The 19,851-nt window shown below is 45.0% G+C and overlaps 1 protein-coding gene and 1 long non-coding RNA gene across 4 annotated transcripts in view; both read right to left on the reverse strand.

The window, feature by feature from the left end:
* The window catches only part of Egfr (epidermal growth factor receptor), a 261,244-nt gene that overhangs the window by 76,544 nt on the left and 164,849 nt on the right, over positions 1-19,851 (reverse strand). The gene's annotated exons all lie outside the window — the stretch shown is intronic.
* On the reverse strand, positions 13,288-14,494 carry LOC143355877 (uncharacterized). Its single transcript, XR_013082569.1, has 3 exons — positions 14,060-14,494; positions 13,379-13,669; positions 13,288-13,310 (listed from the first exon to the last, which is right to left on the reverse strand). It is a non-coding gene; the product is annotated as an uncharacterized LOC143355877 (long non-coding RNA).

A 19,851-nucleotide genomic window follows, 5' to 3' on the forward strand; every position in this document is an offset into this window, starting at 1 on the left:
AGTGGAGCAGTCACTGATCCCAAATGCATCCTGAAGAATGTTCTGAGCACTATTTGTGATTTTTATATCAGTACCCAGTTCGGTATCAATTGGGATTGAAGTTATGAAAGTTTGAGGCTATGAAAGACGTTATGAAAGACGTGAGGCATTTACAGAGCAATCTGCGTTGTCTCGAGGTCCTTTTGCTTTTGTACAAATTATAATAAGTCTTGATGGCCCTGAGGGTGAGAGACTTTCGATTTGTTAAGATCTTGGCCATGAAACAGTAGCATAGGTGGGAAGCGCGCTCTTTAATCAGAGACAGTTTTGACTTTCCTATCAAGATATTAAGTGGAGTAGTTTTTCGGTAGCCTAAGGCAAGCCTAATCGCGGTATTTTGAATGCTCTCTAATTTTGCAGTTAGGTATTTTTGAGAGAGGAAATATTTAAAGGAGCCATAATCTATAGTGGAGCGAATGAAGCTTTTGTATAGCGTGATGAGCGTTTCAGGATCGGACCCCACCATGTACCACGAAGATATTTGATTATATTGAGAGCTCTGGAACATCTCTTTGTGACTAAATCAATATGCATTTTAAACAGAAGTCTATAGTCAAAGACTATACTGCAATTGCAGCGTTCAATTTGTGTAGTGCCTGGCAATATTTTTTTAAGTTAAAACGAATTATTGCATTTCATTTAATCACTCGAAATTAATACGCTAGCGCAGACTCTCGAACTCGCCGTTCGCCCAAAAAATGTTCAATTGACTTTTCTTCGCATTAGTTAACGGAACGATCTAATCTGTAGGATCCAGTCAATGAAACATTCTAATTGAATCATGTTTCTCGAAAGATCGAACTTATGAACGACATCTCCATTAATGACAGTAGTTACAGTTCTACAGAAAAGACGGAAAAACTCGGCAAAAATTTCCGAGCTGTTTGCATAATGTCGCCAATCGTATGCGTTGAAATTCCAAAGGTAACAACGGGGGGATACAGCGAGCGTAGCGTGTTGCGATCGTAGGTGCATTCGAGTGACCATCACTGCAGACCCGGATCCCCGGTGCACGTATCCAGCACGATACGCGTCATCGATGATAGCATAGGTGCATTCCGCCATTCCTTCGTTGGCTGCACATCGAATCTGACATCGATCGACAGTATCTGATGTAGCAACTAGTTGTGCTGATAAATCCAACAAGAATTCTCGCGTCCGACGCTTTTTCCAGAATCTTTTAGTACTTAGCATTTGCAGATCTACCGTGCGATGAACATGCTAACGACCATCGTTAGACCTTGATCTACACTTTCGAATCGTAATTTTTAGATTCAAGAGGTATGGTATTGAGAGATCAACTGAATCTCGAGCCTTTTGCGATGCTATTGGTAGATCAACTCAATCTTGAGTCTGCTATGATGCTATTGGTAGCTCAAGTCCATCTTAAATCTACTATATTGATAGATTAATTCAGTGTACAGTACCACCACGACTTACGTTATTTTTGAAGTTGTTTTTACCATTATCGAAATGAAGCATCCGAAATTTTATCATCGCGTTTACGGTTAAAATTCCTACGGTTTTATGGGAGTGCTTTGAATTCTTTATGACATACTGGAACTTGATCGCGTACGGTAGCTATCCAAGGAAACTGCACCGCCACACACACATATACACACGCACACAAGTTTCTGTTCCTGTGCACGAGAATCAGGGTCTCGGCCGCAAGGACGACAGGGCCCCACCACTGACCGATTCTGCGCTTCCGAGCATTCTTTGTTTGTTTTAATTATGCACCGCGCCACCTCGCCGACGCCGCCGGTTTCGTTTTATTCGCCGGACGCGTCGTCGACCTTTCATACCTCGTGCGAAACCCTCGCGTCGGTTCCGGCTTCGAGAACATCAACGGAATGGCTCGAGTCGATTTTTATTTCTATCTGGAATCCGGTAGAGTATCGCGGTTCTATCGAAAGAATAGAGAAAGATCGATTGATCAATTATTTACGAGAAATTCTCGAGGATAACTGCGACCTTCGGCGGCTGCCAGGGATTTTCCTTGTTGACAATTTGTCCTATTAGAGGCATGACGCGATCTCGCCGACTATATCATTTTAAAATGTTACTCATAGTACGGTATGTAACGACTAAGCTGCGGAAAGACTAATGAAATGAGCCAGTTTGGAATTTCTTTCTGTTTTCAGTGATTCCAGTACGTCGAATGTAACATACAGATACCATTCGATTCTTTTAATCCTCATGTTGCTTCAAATCGTAGCTAGTCATTTTGCAAAGCAATTTCTCTGAGATTAAATTTCATTAATGATGACGAGAAACAAGACTTTTGAAACTCATTGCAAGCCTATATCTACTTTGATGGTCAAATTTTAATAACAGGAAAGTTTCATCTCGTTTCGGCAAAAGAACAATTTAAGAGAATAATTTTAACACTAGAACTATCGAACCAATCAAAATGACTGGTGGATGATTTTTTCTTTCACGATTACTGAAACTATGAAAACGTTTTCAATTTTTTAATATATCTCTTCTTTGGAGTACATGTCACCATAAAAATCGTATGAAACCCGAGCAAATTCAATCTTCCTGTTATCATAAAGCGATAAGTCTAAGTCGCGTTTAGGGCTCGGTAGTTCTAGTGTTAACTGGCCTCAAAGTATTAGAAAGCTTGATAAAAAACACTTTACTAAGATTCCACATAGCTGCGTGTTAAATCTTGTTTACGTTACACTTTTGTTCGCATTCGCGAAGGGCTCAAAGCCGAACAGCATAAAAACCGCATTCTTCTGTTCAATCATACTTAAAATAGGCTATCGTCTTTCTGAAACAGCCGGGGCCCGCGGGCAAACAATTGCAAACATTTACAGAAGCCTTCGAATTCCATTATCTGGTAATATCCGTTGCGAATCCTTAAAATCGGCCGGTGAAAAAGCACGACATTATCCCGCCTGGTTACCGGGAACGTTGCGCAAGAGTCCTACCAAGAAATCAGCCCGAAGAAATAACACGACAAACGTTCCGCCGGTATTTGCACGCGCTGTACAAACAGGCCCAGCGGCGGGCCGCGTATCCCGCGATTTGTTGCGCATAGTCGAGCGAACGACCGATCGATCGATCTTCGCGTTCCCTTTTACGAGCCTTTTATTAATCGAAGATTATAATCCCCGCTGCTTGCGAGAGAGGCCCTGTTCCCTTCGTGCCGGTGCGTATCGTTCTTTTTCGATCGTAATCTTCTCCCGTTTCGAGCCGCGAACCGGTGGATTAATTATTTTTCTGAGCCGGGGCAAGTTCACGGCCGTGCCCGTCGATCTTCCAGGCCGCCGACCATAATCCCCTCGAATGGTCCGTGTCCTCGAAAGGTGGAAGGACCCACGGGGACACCCTGCGATCCTCGTTCGTCCCGTCGCCGTCGTTTCGCGGTCCACCGCGTAAATCCGTGTGTTTCGAGACGCGTCGCGACTTAATCCGATCGAACGCGCGAAAGAAATCGGCGACGCCGGCCGAAAAAGAGATGTCCACGGGCGAGGAAAGAACAGGGGGGTGGGGGAGAGGACAGCCGCGACGGATAAAGCTTGCGAAATCGTGTCGTTCGAGCAGCCTAAGCCGCTTACCGAGGATTCGCCAACCGGTGGAATGCCGTAGCCCGGAACGCCGCGCCGCGCCGCGCCGCGCCGCGCTGAAGACGAAATCGTTCCGAGACGCACGCGCGCGTCTAAGTCGCAAAATTATAGAAACATCTTAAGGGTTTTAACAACCGATGCGTGTCTATCTCGGGAACGGGTTTAATTCACGGCAAACCCCCGCCTCGTTCCGTTTTAATGGCCGATCTCGCTTGCCCGAGATCGCCAGAGCCACCACTCTCGGAAATTGTTATCGCGTGCGGAACGAATACGTGTACCGCACGAGATTCGACGACTGTTTATGCAGTTTGCCCCGGCGATACTGACCGGTGTTTAATGATCGCGCGCGAGCCCCGTCGAACGATTCGCCGTGTAAACGCGGCTACGGCCGAGTTTTGTTTCGATTATTTATGTCGTCTTTTTGACGAGCTGCACGCCAGCGTTCGTGTTTCATCGATCCTGAAAGATATTCAACACGGACGTGCGATTCCCTCGGTTTTATTAGCTTCCAAGCTCCGAGGGGACGTGTACAAGCTCTCTCGTAGGCGATATTTAGCTCACACTTTATATTCGCAGCAATCGTGTTCCATGTGCTCACTGCGGAATTATCTGGCATCAATAATTAGCAAATTAGTACCTTGAGAGGTTACAATCAGTTCGCAGCCAGAGCAAGCTGAGAAAACTTCGCTTTGGCTACTTTACCTTGGTGTGAAACCCTTAGTACAGGTAATGGTTAAACTTCATTTTGGGGGACCAAAAATGTACAGCTTTTTTTATATAATCCTATAGATTTTGACGAGAAAATGTCAGAAATGTAAGTTTTAATGGCCGGAGTTCACTGGTTCAAAAGTTATACGCGCGTAATGACCAGAAACAAGTGTATCAAATAGGATTTACATTATTAACGTCATTTATAGTACCCAAGAAATACAGTAAGGAGCAAAACTGAACACACATACGACATTTGAACAAAAATAATTTTTTATTCAATATTTGCATGTAGAATACAAAAGAAACAAAATACTTAGTATTATCTACAATCTTTTGGCTTTTCAAAACAAACTTAACATTTGTGATATTATTATTATTTCGCTTCACACAATTTTTTTTTTCGTGTAGTCGGTTTTGCACCGCACTAAGATTCTCGGGATTAGGAACTGTAAACGCAGATTTTGTAAACAACTTGGTAGTCCATCACGGTCAATGCCACGACCAGGAGTGCAGTAGTTATTAGTTTATCGTTGTTCATGCGTTAACACGCATCAATATAACATCATGAAGCCATTCTCCGAAGATATGAAGAATAATATCATTTTCCAATTAAAATCGGGTTTATCAACGCGAGTAATTGCTAGAAACTTTGTCATCAATCAGGGAGTTGTACATAAGATACGGAAAAAATACTGTAGTAAAGTCCCTGCATCTTTTGGAGGCCGTCCAAAATTATTATCTTGTCAGGAGAAGAGAAGATTGACGAGATACATTACTTCAGAAATTGCAACGATGGCATCGATGGCTGCAAAGTTATTAGAAAGCCATGTTGGAAAGAAAATTAGTAAGTGGACGGCTCGAAGGGCATTAAAAGAAGCCAATTTTTCAGCAATTGAGAAGAAACAAAAACCTGCTCTATCAAAAAAGAATGTCAAGGCCCGTCTGAGTTTTGCAAGAAAATATTTAAGCTGGAATATAGAGCAATGGAAAAAAGTAATTTTTTCCGGCGAATCTAAAATCAATCGAATTTCATCGGATAGACGTTCTTGGTGTTGGAAGAAGCAAGGCGAGCCTCTTTTACCGCGTCATGTGAAGCAAACAATAAAATTTGGTGGTGGTTCACTTATCGTGTGGGGGTGCATTACGGCGTACGGTGTAGGTGCACTACATCGAATAGAATGTACGGTGAACCAGTATACGTATAAGGATATTTTAGAAAAAAATTTACTGGAAACAATTGAAAATATACCGGTACCAGAGTGTGATGTCGTATTTCAACATGACAACGCTCCTGGGCATTGTGCGAAGAGCGTCAAGAATTGGCTGCAAACTCAACCATTCCAAACCATGGAATGGCCTGCTCAAAGTCCAGACATAAACCCGATTGAAAATGTCTGGGCATACTTAAAAATGAAGTTACAGAATAAATATAGTGCTCCCCCAACAACGATAACTGATTTGTGGCAAAGAGTGCAGGAACAGTGGCATTCTATTACAACGAGAATATTGCGAAAATGTAGTATTAAATATGCCTAAACGTATTCAGGCAATTATCAAGGTTAAAGGTTCATGGACCAAATATTAAGTGTACGAAAATCTGAAATGTTTACTCAAAATTAGTTGCGGTGCAAAACCGACTACACGAAAAAAAAATTGTATGAAGCGAAATAATAATAATATCACAAATGTTAAGTTTGCCTTGAAAAGCCAACAGATTGTAGATAACACCAAGTGTTCTGTTTCTTTTGTATTCTACATGCAAATATTGAATAAAAAATTATTTTTGTTAAAATGTCGTATGTGTGTTCAGTTTTGTTCCTTACTGTATATGGTTCATTCATCGAACCTACATTTCTCGCCAAAATCAAAATTCCTGGGTCTCAATTAGCGCACTCCGTTACATTTCGTCTGGCGCAAACGCAATTTTTGGAGCCCCGCTCGATAAACTCGCGGATTTGCAACCCGATCGTGGAAGTCGAGAGTGCCTACCGGTCAAGGAGATGCAACGCGCAATGTTGCAAAATGGTCCGTGGCCCGTTAAACGGCCGCGCATTGATACGTGGCTCCGTTATAAATCGATTACTTTATAGCGAGCAGCAAGAATTCCCTCCCACCGTTGCGCGTCGGTTCTTGCGGCGAGAGAAGGTCGGCTCTCCTCGCGACGCGACGTGTCGTCAATATATTAGCGTAATTCGCCCCGTTCACCGCGGGGTAATGGGGTAATTGCTTTGTGAGATCCGGAGACCGCCGTGTACCGGCTGTCTCATCCTGTTCACCGTTTATACGTCTTGCGGCCGCTCACCGCAAGACTCCGACAACCGTTGCCGCCGATAGACATTCCCCGGGAACGCTTTACACCCGGTAGTCGCAGCTGTAAAACGATGTACCGACGCGCTTACATTTCTCCCTCTCTGCTACCTTTCTTCGTTAATCCTTTCGGCTGAGAGGCAACGATTCCGGGCTTGCAGCGCGCGATTCCGCTCGGAGCCGCGCGCGCAAACTTCGTACGGACAACGCGACGTAAAAGGGAAGTCTTTCGCTAGACTGCGGATCTCCTTGAAAAATAAAAATTTTCTTCATCGATTACAAGCTACTGGAACCACATGAAAAATTTGTTTCTTCAGATTGTTCATACATTTGCAACTGACTTGGACTGTAGGTGGAAGGACGCGTGTTTGGGTTTTTGGAGTAGATGAGACACGCGTACAAAAATCTGACCCGCTGTCTCGGGCGGTCACTATTTATATTTTTCTTCGGAAAAGGCGTTACCGTTAAAGTTGAGGCCGTCGGAATGGTAGTTTTATTTTTATCATTCAGCGGGGGAAGGAAGTCCCTGTCGCTCTGTTGGGCGACTATAAACATTTTGGGACTTTCCTTGACCGCGCTGGCCGCGTGGCCACACGTAATAAATCAATAAAAACGTAAAGTCATTTTTGACTTTGCAGATGCCATGGACGGTTTTATGGCCTAATCCTTGACGTCTGCAAGCGGACCGTCCTAATGGTTATTACGGTCGCCAACCGTGTGCCGTTACACATTTGATTGCTCAACAGTCAACGTGTTAACGTGTTAGGTTCTATAAGAATGTTAGTTTATGATGGAAAAATTTGGTGTACAACACCTCTCGGGGTCGTCATTTTAAGGAAACCGGTTAAGCGTTCATTGGCTGGTCAGGTCTCCTTACGTGTCCCCAAAGTTTGACAATTTTTTGAATCCGCGGGTCGGGTGTCTTTCCTTGTTAGCGCAGAGTGAGGAGCGTCCCTTACAAGGGTGCGTGGCAAGCTTGTCTGATCAGCGTCCAGGAATGGTCTTCGAGACTTTTCCGCTGGTAGCCGTTCTCCGCGGCGGCGGTGGCTTCTACGGAGACAAATGGAGCGCGCGGGAGAGCAAGGGGCCTGTATCGCGGATCGCGCGTCTCGCGATTCCGATTTCTCTCTCCTCTCCTCTCCTCTCTGTTCTCAGTGGCTGCCGTGTCTCTGCTGGGAGGCTGCCGAGTGCGAAGTAACGAATCGACCATTGTCGCGTCACCCGGCAGTCGCGTTCGCTGTCCGCGTTTCTCGCCGTGGACGAGCGGGCTGACGCGCGTGGTCCCGCCGACAGCAACGGACAGGAGAATGCACAAGCGGGAACGCTTCGGTCCGCTCGACGCCGCCTCGAGCTGCCTCGAGCTGCCTCGACCTGCCCCGAGCTGCCTCGCACGACTTCCGAACAACCGAACAACTGCTAACAGGCAGAACTTACAAAGGAACACTCGCGTGGGAATGCTCTCCGCCGCGAACTGCTACACCAAGCCCGCCGAAGCTTATCGATGTCCTGCCAGATACGAGGGTGGTCTGAAAAGTATCCGACCTCAACACGAAGATGGCAGTATTTGTCGACAACAGTACTGGAGCGTGTTTGTGCATGCTTTGACAGGTACTCGCCAAAATTTCAGCCATTTCGGACGCTCAGTTATTGTTTAACAGTCGTTTCGAGTAAGTTGCTGTGAGTGTTTTTGTGAAAATGGAAAAACTCGAGTATCGAGCTGTGATTAAATATTTATTTTTGAAAGGCAATACACCTACGCAAATCAAAGAAGAGTTAGACGCTGTATACGGGAACTCTGCACCATCATTTACCACCGTGAAATTTTGGGTAGCTGAATTTAAACGTGGCCGTTCCGGCTTGGGTGACGATGACCGTTCGGGACGCCCAAAAACTGCAACCAGTGACGATAACATCGCTAAAATTCACCAAATGGTGCTAGACAACCGTCGAATTAAAGTTAGAGAGATAAAAGAGGCCATGAATATATCGAAAGAACGTGTTTGTCACATATTCAATGAAGATTTAGGCATGAGAAAGCTGTCTGCGCGTTGGGTGCCGCGTTTGCTCACGTTGGATCAGAAACGTGTTCGAATGAACATTTCGATCGCTCTTTTGGCGCAATTTAGGCGCAATAAATCAGAGTTTTGGCGCCGGCTAATTACTGTTGATGAAACTTGGATACACCATTACACTCCCGAATCAAAAATGCAGTCAAAACGGTGGACTGCTTATGGGGAATCGCCGCCAAAAGAGGCAAAGGCTGTTCCTTCGGCTGGGAAAGTGATGGCGACTGTTTTCTGGGACAGTCGTGGAGTTATCTTTATTGATTATCTTCAAAAAGGGAAAACCATTACAGGAGCATACTACGCATCATTACTTGACAGGCTGAAGGCAGAAATTGCGGAAAAACGGCCACACTGGCAGAAAAAAAATCTTGTTCCACCAAGACAATGCGCCGTCTCACACCTCAACGATTGCCATGGGAAAAATCCACGAATTACGGTTTGAACTGCTTGATCACCCACCTTACTCACCAGATCTAACTCCAAGCGACTTCTTTTTGTTCCCCAAGTTAAAAGTTGCACTCGGAGGACAGAGATTTTCATCAAACGAGGAAGCCATCACCTTTGTAAATAGCTATTTTGCAGAGAAAGACGGCAAGTACTATTTGGACGGGCTGAAGAGATGGGAGCATCGCTGGGAGAAGTGTATAGACTTACAAGGAGACTATGTAGAGAAATAAAAATAATTTTGAGGAAAAAATGCCTTATATCTTTGTTAGGTCGGAAACTTTTCAGACCACCCTCGTACAGTATGGTTGTTTCAGTTCGAGCTCATGTTCGTAAAATCGTGCTTACAGTCTACAAAAAAATTGGAGAATTTTTGGTACCACCTCACAGTGTTCGGACTCTTACAGGAGTCGGCAGAAAATTAATCACTTTGAAACTAATCTGTTTACGATCTAGGACCCCTAATGCTTTTTTAAAGTTGACAAGACGGTGCATTGATTGATGAAAAAAAAAATAGAACTTTGTTAAAAAGAAATTAAATGATCTTTAGTTTTTTATTGAATACTTTCGTTTTTACTTTCCTTTTCGTACTTTCGTTTTTTATGCAACTTTTTGCGAATTTTACCAAGTTGTTGTCGTAGTTCTTCTTACCTTTATAATTGCGGTTGTAATTGGGATGTCGAGTCTCAACTTCTCGAATTCGATATTTTATAATAGAGATTTTAAAACTAAAAATGCTGTACGTATGACAAAATCAGTTTAGTTGTGATAGGATTAGTGTTATCACTATTATCTTTTATCTTCGAGTGGCACTTATCGAAACAGGTGAAGGAGTGGTAATAAGCTTGTATCTGGAAACTCAGTTTTTTATTCTTATGTACCTGTACACTATGTTCATAATATCATCGAGCCTCTAGATTTTAATTTATTCGGACTAGTTTAGTTTATAGGGTACGGGACCCAATTACTGTGGGGATACCAATTACTGTGCCTATAGTAATTGTACTTATTTTTAAAGCATAATCGTATAATAAAACATTTCGATACCTCGCGTTGAACCACTTTTCTCGTCAAATTAAACTGACATCGTGTCAAGCTAATCTTTCGAGTAATTTACAACAATTAGCGTGGGGTTTACATTACCACGAGGATAAATAAGCTAATGCAAATATGATACTGATTGCGAACCAGTGTCAACTAATTTCAACATGATCAGCTTACAATTAGTCAGGGAGCGTACTTCAGGGACCGGTTCGAAAGGCTCTCGACCGGCTCTACAAACTCTATCGATCTTCCGTCGGGTTAATAGGGGCAATAATTACGATCGATTCTCGCCTCGAAGTGTTCACGATGGTATCGATCATCACCTGTTTTTACCCGGGCGCGGCCCACTCCAATTTTTTTCCCCGTTCACCATGCATTTACACGAGTTTTTCTACGGCGAAATATAATTAAAGCTCCATTAAAGTTCCAATCGTCTCACTCCGAGGATCTCGTATCTGTAATGAGAATCGAAATTCTCCTCTCCTACCACCGGCTCCACTCCTCTCTGCTCTTTTTGTTTCTTCGTCCCTTTTTGATCGAGTAGCAGCACGCGTGACTTGCGATCGGCGACGCGTCCTCACGACCTGGCCCGCCGATGCGATGGATCGATATATCATCGACGTCGATAGCTCCCCGGGTCTTTTCATTTTCGACCATCAATCAATCGAAAAAATGATTCGAAACAAAAAGACAAGGTGTATAAACAGTCGGTCAGAGAATACAACAGGATAATCGGTTGCACGTGACATTGAAAATCATCGTTGAAATCCAGTGAATCGTTACTCGAATACATTTATTCCGTCTGGTATAATCAAAAGGAAAGTCTTGCTAGAAAAATGATTTTTAGTTTGGAGAAAGCTTAATGTCCCTATTGCTAAGTGGCAATTCTGAGCAATAAAATAACACGAAGTATGATCATCGTTTCAAGATGTACTAAAAAATATAACTGTGTTTATCCAACGCATTTCATCGAAGCCTTGCGCGAACGCAGAATGTCAGCGTGCGAGTGATAATCCACTTTCTCTTTGAAGAGAAAAAAAGGACGACAACCATTTGGAGCATCGAAATTCTCGTGACTAAGCTTATTAAGGCCACAAAGGGTCAATAATGAGCATGCCTTCATGCAACAGGGGTCGATTCGTTGCACGTTCTAGCACGTTCAACGGTGAGAATACAGAAAAAGAAGAAAAAACTTCTCCAGGGCCGCAACAACGTGATTCGAAACTGATAATCCTTTGACGCGCAGAAGAAAATCAAACGTCAGAGAACGTATCGAGCTCACTTTTCAATGTTATCTTACTCTTATGATTAAGTTTTTTTTTTTTTTAAAGATCCAAAGCGAGAGTGAGCGGTTTCGTCGGATTCCAATGCGCATGCATAATTCGTTGCACCGAGGCGAGGGAGCGCTGCAGTTGCAAAGTCGTCGTTGCGGATTCTAGCCGCGAGACGTTTCATTATCGCTAGCTCGCCGTTCAAGGCAGATCGGTTCGCGTGAGAACCGAGCATCGTCGGCGATCCCTCGATCCATGGAAAACCTTGATTGAATATTCCTGTGTCATTCATTGCGTTCGTCGCTAAATGAGTCACCGGCGAAAGACGCTAATATCGCTATCTAGACCGGCATCGACGTCATCGCACTTTTCTAATCAGTCATTACTGGACAACAGAAGTAACCACGTTCATGAGTAGCGAAATATTCAAGCTACTAATAATTATAAATTGATTTCTCTTCAAGGCATGAGAATTCTATTGAACGTTTTTGATCATTGACATAAGGGTTGAAGCGGTGAAAGCAGGAGGGGATGCAAGACGATAAAATTTCTCTAGATCGCGTGTCTGCGAACGTGGAATTTAGACGCACAAAAAAACTTTCAGGGAAAGTAATTTATTGGAATAATATATTTTAAAAAATGTGCTCTTCCCGATAAGCAACCGTGGGAGATCCCACTCATAAAAATTGAGAACAAATTGCTCGATGATTAGCGCTCGGCGATTTCTACTGCTCGTGGTTGGTGAAAGGAGAAAGTCTCGGGCGAACCAGATAGGCTCCGTGTTCTTCCGATGAACGTTTTCCACGATCTCCGGCAATTCTGAAATTGCCGGGGCTTTCTAAATTTGTAACATAGATATGAAGCGAATTAAGGGGTACGTTATCTGCCGGTATTAATCAGGAATTAATTAATCGATGCTCGAACTTTCTTCAACGTCGAAGAACTGTACAGTCTGTACAATCGACATGAAAAATACAAACAGACCAAGAACGCTTCTGCAGCTGTAAAATAAAACCTTTCTTTTTTTTAAAAAATCATAATCTTCGTCTTAGTACATTTTTATTATGGATTTGCCTTTACAACCTGCTAGAACTTGCAGTAAAAACCACTCGGTTGCGTCGAAAATCATGCGGACAATAAAGCCGGGTTCCTAACGTACCTAACCAAAGCCATCAAGATCTCACCCTTCAACGGTAGAAGAACCGGCGGCGAACTATAAAAACCTGAAAACAGGGGATTCACCTGTAGCGTAACACGGCCGAAATCCACGGAAGGGGATCAATGGGAAATCGCGTGGCAAAAGAAGAGAAAGGATGTACCTGCCCCGTTCTCCAACCCCTGATTAGATCATCAAGAATCGTCCGTCGGGTAGCCGGCAAATGGCGACGCAGCGGGCAATGAAATGCAATTTATTCAGGTTAGGGATCACTCCCCGCGAAGTTACAATTCGCCTGACGCGTGGAACACCCAGGAGCGGCGGGAGAGAGCCGAAGAGAGAGAGAGAGAGAGAGAGAGAGAGAGAGAGGGGGGTGGGGGCTGGGAGCGCGCGCCCCGAGAGCTCGTTATACGGGCAATGGGAATGCGACGGAACGGCGAGCACCGGCTCCATGGTGGACCACCCTGTTCGATACCGGCGGAGAGGGATCGAAGGACAATGTCTCACTTGAATTTACTATCGTCCTCGTATTCTCCGTACCTGGCCGGCTTTCTTGCGGCGAGATTCGCCGTAGGTCCATTGCCGAGGGACCACACTCACCCCATACAACCCCATCTGTTCCCCAGTCGACCCAGAGTCTCTTCAACTGGGGCACACGTATCTTATTTCAACCCCTAGCCAATAATCAGACTTCCTGAAAACGATGGCATGAAAATATTAATAATCACAGAGATGCTTGATTGCTAACTTTGAATGGCTGACCTGTGGAACAATTACTCTACTGTGCTTGACCTAGAGCACAATAGTTGTGAGCGAACTATGTTGGTCTTGATAAGCGGAAGATACGTTTCTTCAAAATCGTTGTACAAAAGGTCCTGTGATAATACAGAGCCCTCTTACAACACGGTTAATTCCATGTTCAATGAAACTGCGAAGTAACGAAAATCATGGGAATATGTTCAGTGTTATATCGAAACCGTCTCACAAGAATATCACAATTTTTGCACAGTGTTATATGGAAACCGTGTCACAGGAATGTCACAATTAATAACCCTGGCTGTTCATGTGGTCATGAGACACAGGATATTGATCACGTCTTATGGCAATGACCTGTATATGACACGCACAGATTGAAATTTATGTATAACCTGAGATTACGGGGTTGTTTTCTTCCCATATCGTGCAATGTACTATTCCAGAGATTTACAAACACTCTATGTAAGATTTTATGTTCCTTCCTGAAAGATCGTGGATTGTGTATATAATGTCACCATCACGTCCATTACTAATTAAGCGACTCCAACTGATATGTATCTCTTACGTTCCCTTCACATTAGTATAAGGTTATTATTGTAATATTATGTATGTAATACAGACTGCAGAATAACCTCTCATCGGAGGTTACAACTGTACAATAAAAACAAAAAGTCACAATTTTTGCACAGTGTTATATCGGGACCGTGTTTGCAGAAAGTTCGCGCAGTTTCAGAACAAGTTGGTTACTTTCTGACGAAGTGAGAGAGGATCCTATTAACAGCGTCGATTATTTGGCAAGCCTTTCTTTCTCTACTCAGAATTTCCTTCCGTCCGCCAGTTTCTAGAAAATCGGCGCGCCGCACCGCACCGAGGCGCTCCACCTTGCATACTGAAGCGGCGCGAGTTCGCATAGCTGACCGCGCGAATCGGCTCACGTCGTTCAAAAGAACCGGAGTTGACGTAATCGCCGCGAACGGGAGAACGATAAAGCAACCGGCGAACTCGTACCGGAGAAATCCATTAGCATCCGTGTGAAACGTGCCCGATCAATTATTTCCGGAAATTTCAGGAACGTTGCTCTTACAACAGTCGCGCGTTGCGTCAGGTGCGTGTCCCTGGACACACCAACGCGTTTCCAACTTGCGAAAAAAAAAAGAAAAAAAGAAACAGAAACCGATTTGTTGGGCGGGGAGGTGAGGGGATTCGGTTGGAATCGCGATTAAGGTCGACATCCGTTCGATTATCGAGGCTGGTGTATCCGCTCGTCGATGATACAGCGTTACGCGGACAAACAGTAATTATGCGCGGCGCACTTTTCTCCGTTCTTTCGCTCCATCTAAGTCGAGTCAGCTGACTGCGTGACCGATGATGTCACCGTTGCAACGTACGCAGGAGAAGCTACACCCACCTAGACCGACACCTACTTGAGCTGCGACGTCACGATTCGCGTACTCCTCGTCTCGAATCCACTTTTCCCTCCTATTTTTGCAATCCAATCGCCCCCTCTTTTATCCGGTGACCCGATGTTTCCTTTAAGCCGCGTGCACACCTGTCTGCCTCGTCCTCCTGCGACTAGAATCCAGCTTCTGTTTTCAAGCGAAGGCTCCGCAGCCAATCGGTGTAATTTTCTCGCATCAATTTATTTGAACACGTATACACACATTCGTGTAGAAACCACGTCTGAAAATACTTTATTGAACATTTTACAAGGCAGAAGTAAGTACACGATTCCAATATCCGACGTACCGAAATTCTCAGAAGACAAGATACAGTTACATCTTAATTCCTGAAAAATTGTATTTGCATAAAGATCCACAGTCCGAGGAACGAGCGATGCTGCTTCTCTGTCAAGAGAATGTGAAGTCAGAGGGACATCTTGATCGAGGTGCAGAGAAGCGCAGGAAGAGCAGCAGGGTTCGTCACCTTGATCCCACCGAATCAAGGGGGGGGGGTACCCGCGGGGGAACTCGTTAATGACTCGAAAGAGGCGCGCTGGAAGAAGGGGGACAGGTATACGGGTATACCTTTCGAGGTGGCGGCCACGTGGGCGAATCCTGCCGTTTACGGGTCCGATGGATTCTAGCTACGCGTGTTCTAATAAGCCGGTCGTACAACCGCGAGAAGCTCATGACCGATTCGCGCGTGGGAGAAAGAGAAAGATTGACGGGGAGAGGGTGGGGACTGCCAGGAAAGAAGGGAGAAAATGAGTAAAGCTGTGTACACAACGAGCCACGCGTCAGGCTGTGGAAATTGATAATTAACCCTTTGTAAGCGGCGCGCGGCTTCGGAGCCGCGCGTTCATTAATTATGTTATGATTTCTGCACTACGGTCTACGTGTTTGTTACAAGTGCAGACCTATATGCGAAATAAAAATTACTTGCATTAATTGCAAGAAAAGGGAGTTACGTAAAAATTGATTTCTTCTATTAATAATTTTAATAGGTTGTAAATACCCATCAGTAATATTAAATTCGTCTGATGTTTCTCTTATTTTGTGGTTCAGAATAAGCGAGTCGAATACAAAACGGAAAAGACATTAGAAGAGCTTGGGGACGTTGTTCTATTATTTCTCACTTTCTAAGATATTTGAAAGAGAAAACATGTTCATTTTCGCGCTTGCGAAAATCCTCCGGCTGTCTCCACCCTGGCAAAACACGTCGGCTAGCCGAGGAGGTCGCCCCGCAGCAAATTCGAGCGGATTCGCGGCACGTCGGTCGCAGATGCGTTTTCTTTGATCCCATTGATAAAATATCGCGGAGGTTCACAGTGTCTGGTCGGCTCTTTTTCCTGCGTGTTCCGTCGGCCGGTAGTCCCGGTGGCTAAGCCGTCGGGGCCATTTGCCGCGATCCGTCGAAATATCGGGGTGTCCAGCGTATAATAAGACACGGCAGGACTCTGCTTCGAACACCTCGGACACATGTCACCGGTGTGCACGGACGGATCCTGTTGTCCTACGTCCGCCACTCGTCAATTAGAAGCGACATGGTTCCCGACACGAAAAACCTGGCCGGGCTAGTACCTCGAATCGGGGCCGAGGGGATTCGGGAGAATGACATTAACATACCGACCCGCGGGAGAAACCGAGAGGAGAGAGGAGAGAGCTCGCGGGTCGGATCGGATCGGCTCGGGGGAAGCCTGGAGAGATCGGCAAGAAACCGAGGCTCGGCCCTCCGGTCTCGGCCTGTTCGGCTCGGCCCGGTCGTCCAGGTTTCGAGAAACCGGCAAATTCCGCGCGGTTCCCCGGAATCGATCGAACTTCACGCCTGCCGGAACGACCAAGCCCCGGGTAATCAACGGAAGACGACTTGATTCCCTACCGGCTCGCTGTTGTCTTCATCCGGACCCTTGATTACCTCCGGTCGCTACCGGTCGCCACCGTTTATTTGGATCCACCAGTCCCGATCCCGCTCCTGCCCCCTTTTTTCCGATACCTTTTTCCCCCCGCAAGAATTTCCGTCTTCGCTGAGACTGGACCGACCGTTGGAGGTCTCCCGGTGACAATTAACGCATTGGGAGACATTCTACTCGGAAGGAACGCCACACAGTATGACAGATTCTCGAGAAACTCGCGCAGAAACGAGTCCCGCAAATTGGACCGGGATTTCGATCGTGTTCGCTCGATCGCCGCTCTCAATTGTCATTCTTTCGTACTGTAGGCATGCGCAGATTATAGTCTGCGCTATGGTATTTCGACTTTAAATTATTTGCTAGAGCGAAAGGAAAGGTAAGGACACACTACTGCAACTACTCCAGATACTTAAACTTCGGTCATTTTCGGTAGTTTAATGAAAGAGTTAATGCGAAGTTGATACACTTCATGAATATTATCTGTGAATTCATTCTTCCAGGTGTTGTTACATTACGGTTCTCGAAATTTTCGTGCACGGTATTTCGCCGCAAGAAACTTGCTGGTCAAATTTGTCTTGGTTCGGTGCCACTTTTATCACTCCTTCAAACGGGAACAGGGACCAACGCGGTGAAGCGAAGACGAAGAAACGCAGTACACGCAGCGACAATGATAAATGCCTCGATAAGCAGACCAGTAACCAAGAAGATAAAGACCGGCAGAAAATAACATGGGAACCCATTGCAAATTGCAGAAGAAGGGAGAGCAGGATAAAATCGTCTGAAGAGAGAATATTCTTGAAGCTGCGTTGCTGCGCAGCGACGTGAGTCATGTACCTTCTGCCTTCGCTAGGTTCTTATCCTCCACGGTATTCCATTTGAACGTAGTAAAATCCGTAGGTCACTTCCTAATTGTTCTCCGCCGTATGGCAAATTACCGTTAAACTACCAACGTTTATCAAGTTAATGTCTTAAATACATCAATAAAATAGAGAACCGACGTTCATAGTATGTAGAACATTCTTATGCGGCATTCGCATCAACGTTTGATAAAATAATAATCGCAGATACATTTATGTTCAGTACAATTTGTAATTTATCTTTAACTGCAAGAACCCTTAACAGAAGGCACAATGAATTTCCTCTTCGAGTGTATCGTTACAAGGATGTAGGTTTTACGCGGTTATAACAAAAATCGGTAGGTACAATTTAAAACAGAGAAAAGATTAAGAGAATTTAGAAATACCAACGTATTATTTTCATCTTACTAAAATTATTAAAGAAGGAAAGAACTTTTTCATGGCTCCCGTTTCTTAGCAATCGATGCGCAACATTTTTATTTCGCATAAGTATCCGCAATCTAATTATTATCAAAGACATGCAAGTCTAATAACAATTGCTCGCATTTTAGAGATTTGTGCATAACAAGTTTCTGCATGTATGCGCACATCTTCGAACGATTCGAGTATGTGCACACGTTATAAAGATCTCTTATCAGAATGCAAGTACGGAATGCTGTTATTCGGATACTCGGTTCGCCACAACAACAATGTCGTTAAACAAGCGGCCGGTACCATTGTGTTCGTGATCGTTCCAACTCGAGCCTGCGTTGCATAAAAGTGCCGTTACTATCCTCGCCGGTATCCTCGCCGTTCGAGTCACACAACGAAGCCACGACTGTCGGGAATCATTTCACCGACACATCCAGTCTTCGCAGCTGAGAGTTCAGAAATTTGTAAAACTTCCAAAGACAGCAGACAGCGTCAGCTGCGCAGACTGCCGCGACAATTACCTCTAACCCCGACCAGCGAAGCTCAGTCAAGGGTTTTGTAACTCGGTGCACGAGCACCGGAAGGGTGCGAGCAACCTGGCGACCTTCGAGTCCGTCTACGAGACTACTGTCGCCAAGTTGAGAGGAGCGTCAAACGACGTCATGGACAATATATTGTTGTGTCCGGTGAGAGTCTGGAAGCTGAACAAGGGGTGAAAAGCGTCGGTCAATTATGCGAGGCGCCGCGGGAGTGTTTTCCTGCGAGACAATGCCGGTGTACGTCTGGGTTCAACAGAGAGTCTAAGGACGGCTGGCGGCTGGGCTGTTTGTGACCCGCTCTTCAATTGCGAAGTAAATGCAAAGTAAAAATTGCACTGTTGCGAATAATGAATAATATTCACACACTGGAAGACATCTGTGAATTTACAATAAAATTATAGTTACTATTTCTTCCTTTAACAATTTGACTGCCAAACTAGAAACCTCAAAAATTCCATAAAATCAAAGTAAGTTATTTAATGAAATAAAAATTGAAAAAAATTAAATGTATGATATTGAGTAGTCCTCCAGCTTTCTTGCATTTCGCAGATCCTAATTAAATTTGGTACAATGAATGTATTAACGTAAAAATTCATTTGAAAACCAGGACGAATAATTCCGTCAGCCAATTGTGGGTGACATGGTGGTCAACGTGTTAATACGATTCGCTGTACTAACTAATAAACGAATAGCACTGAAACTAGCATCTCAAGAAGTTATCGTCTCTTTAAGAGTGCCCGAACATTATTCCGAGTGACTGTACGTACTTAGTGGAATCTGTTCGAGATCTTGATCGCGAGTTTAACTCGGCGCAAGGGGTTAATTCTATCCCTATTAATGGCAGTTCTATGGTGGCATGGGGCGAGCGAGCACAGGGCATCGTCGTTGGCGTCTCTCCGCGCAACTGTACACACAGGGTGGGCGTCAAGGACTCTCGAGGCGAAGCGACAGAGACGACGGACCGGTGCGGTGGCCATATGTGGACACCGTGTAGAGAGAAGCGGGCCCCGCGTAGAGAGGAGCGGGCCCCGTGCACCGTGCACGCTCGTAGGGCCCGCGTTCTCTCGCCTATGCTCGCTAGCCAGCCTTCTTCCACTCGCCGCGGACTTTCGGTGTGATTTACGAAGCTGGCGGACGCTGCATCCAGAGCGCAGGGTGCTTCGGATGCACCGTGCACAATGGCGCACCTTCGGGAGTATGTACGCAGCCGCGAGCGAAAGTCCACCATTGTGTGCGCGTGGAATCGAATGGTAATGATTAGGCCGCGGATCTTTATGTAACATAAAAATTGTTTGCCTCATTTACAACACAGAGGAACAAGAA

This window comes from Halictus rubicundus, chromosome 7 (genome assembly GCF_050948215.1).
Source record: "Halictus rubicundus isolate RS-2024b chromosome 7, iyHalRubi1_principal, whole genome shotgun sequence".
In the NCBI taxonomy this organism is placed as follows: Eukaryota; Metazoa; Arthropoda; class Insecta; order Hymenoptera; family Halictidae; genus Halictus; species Halictus rubicundus.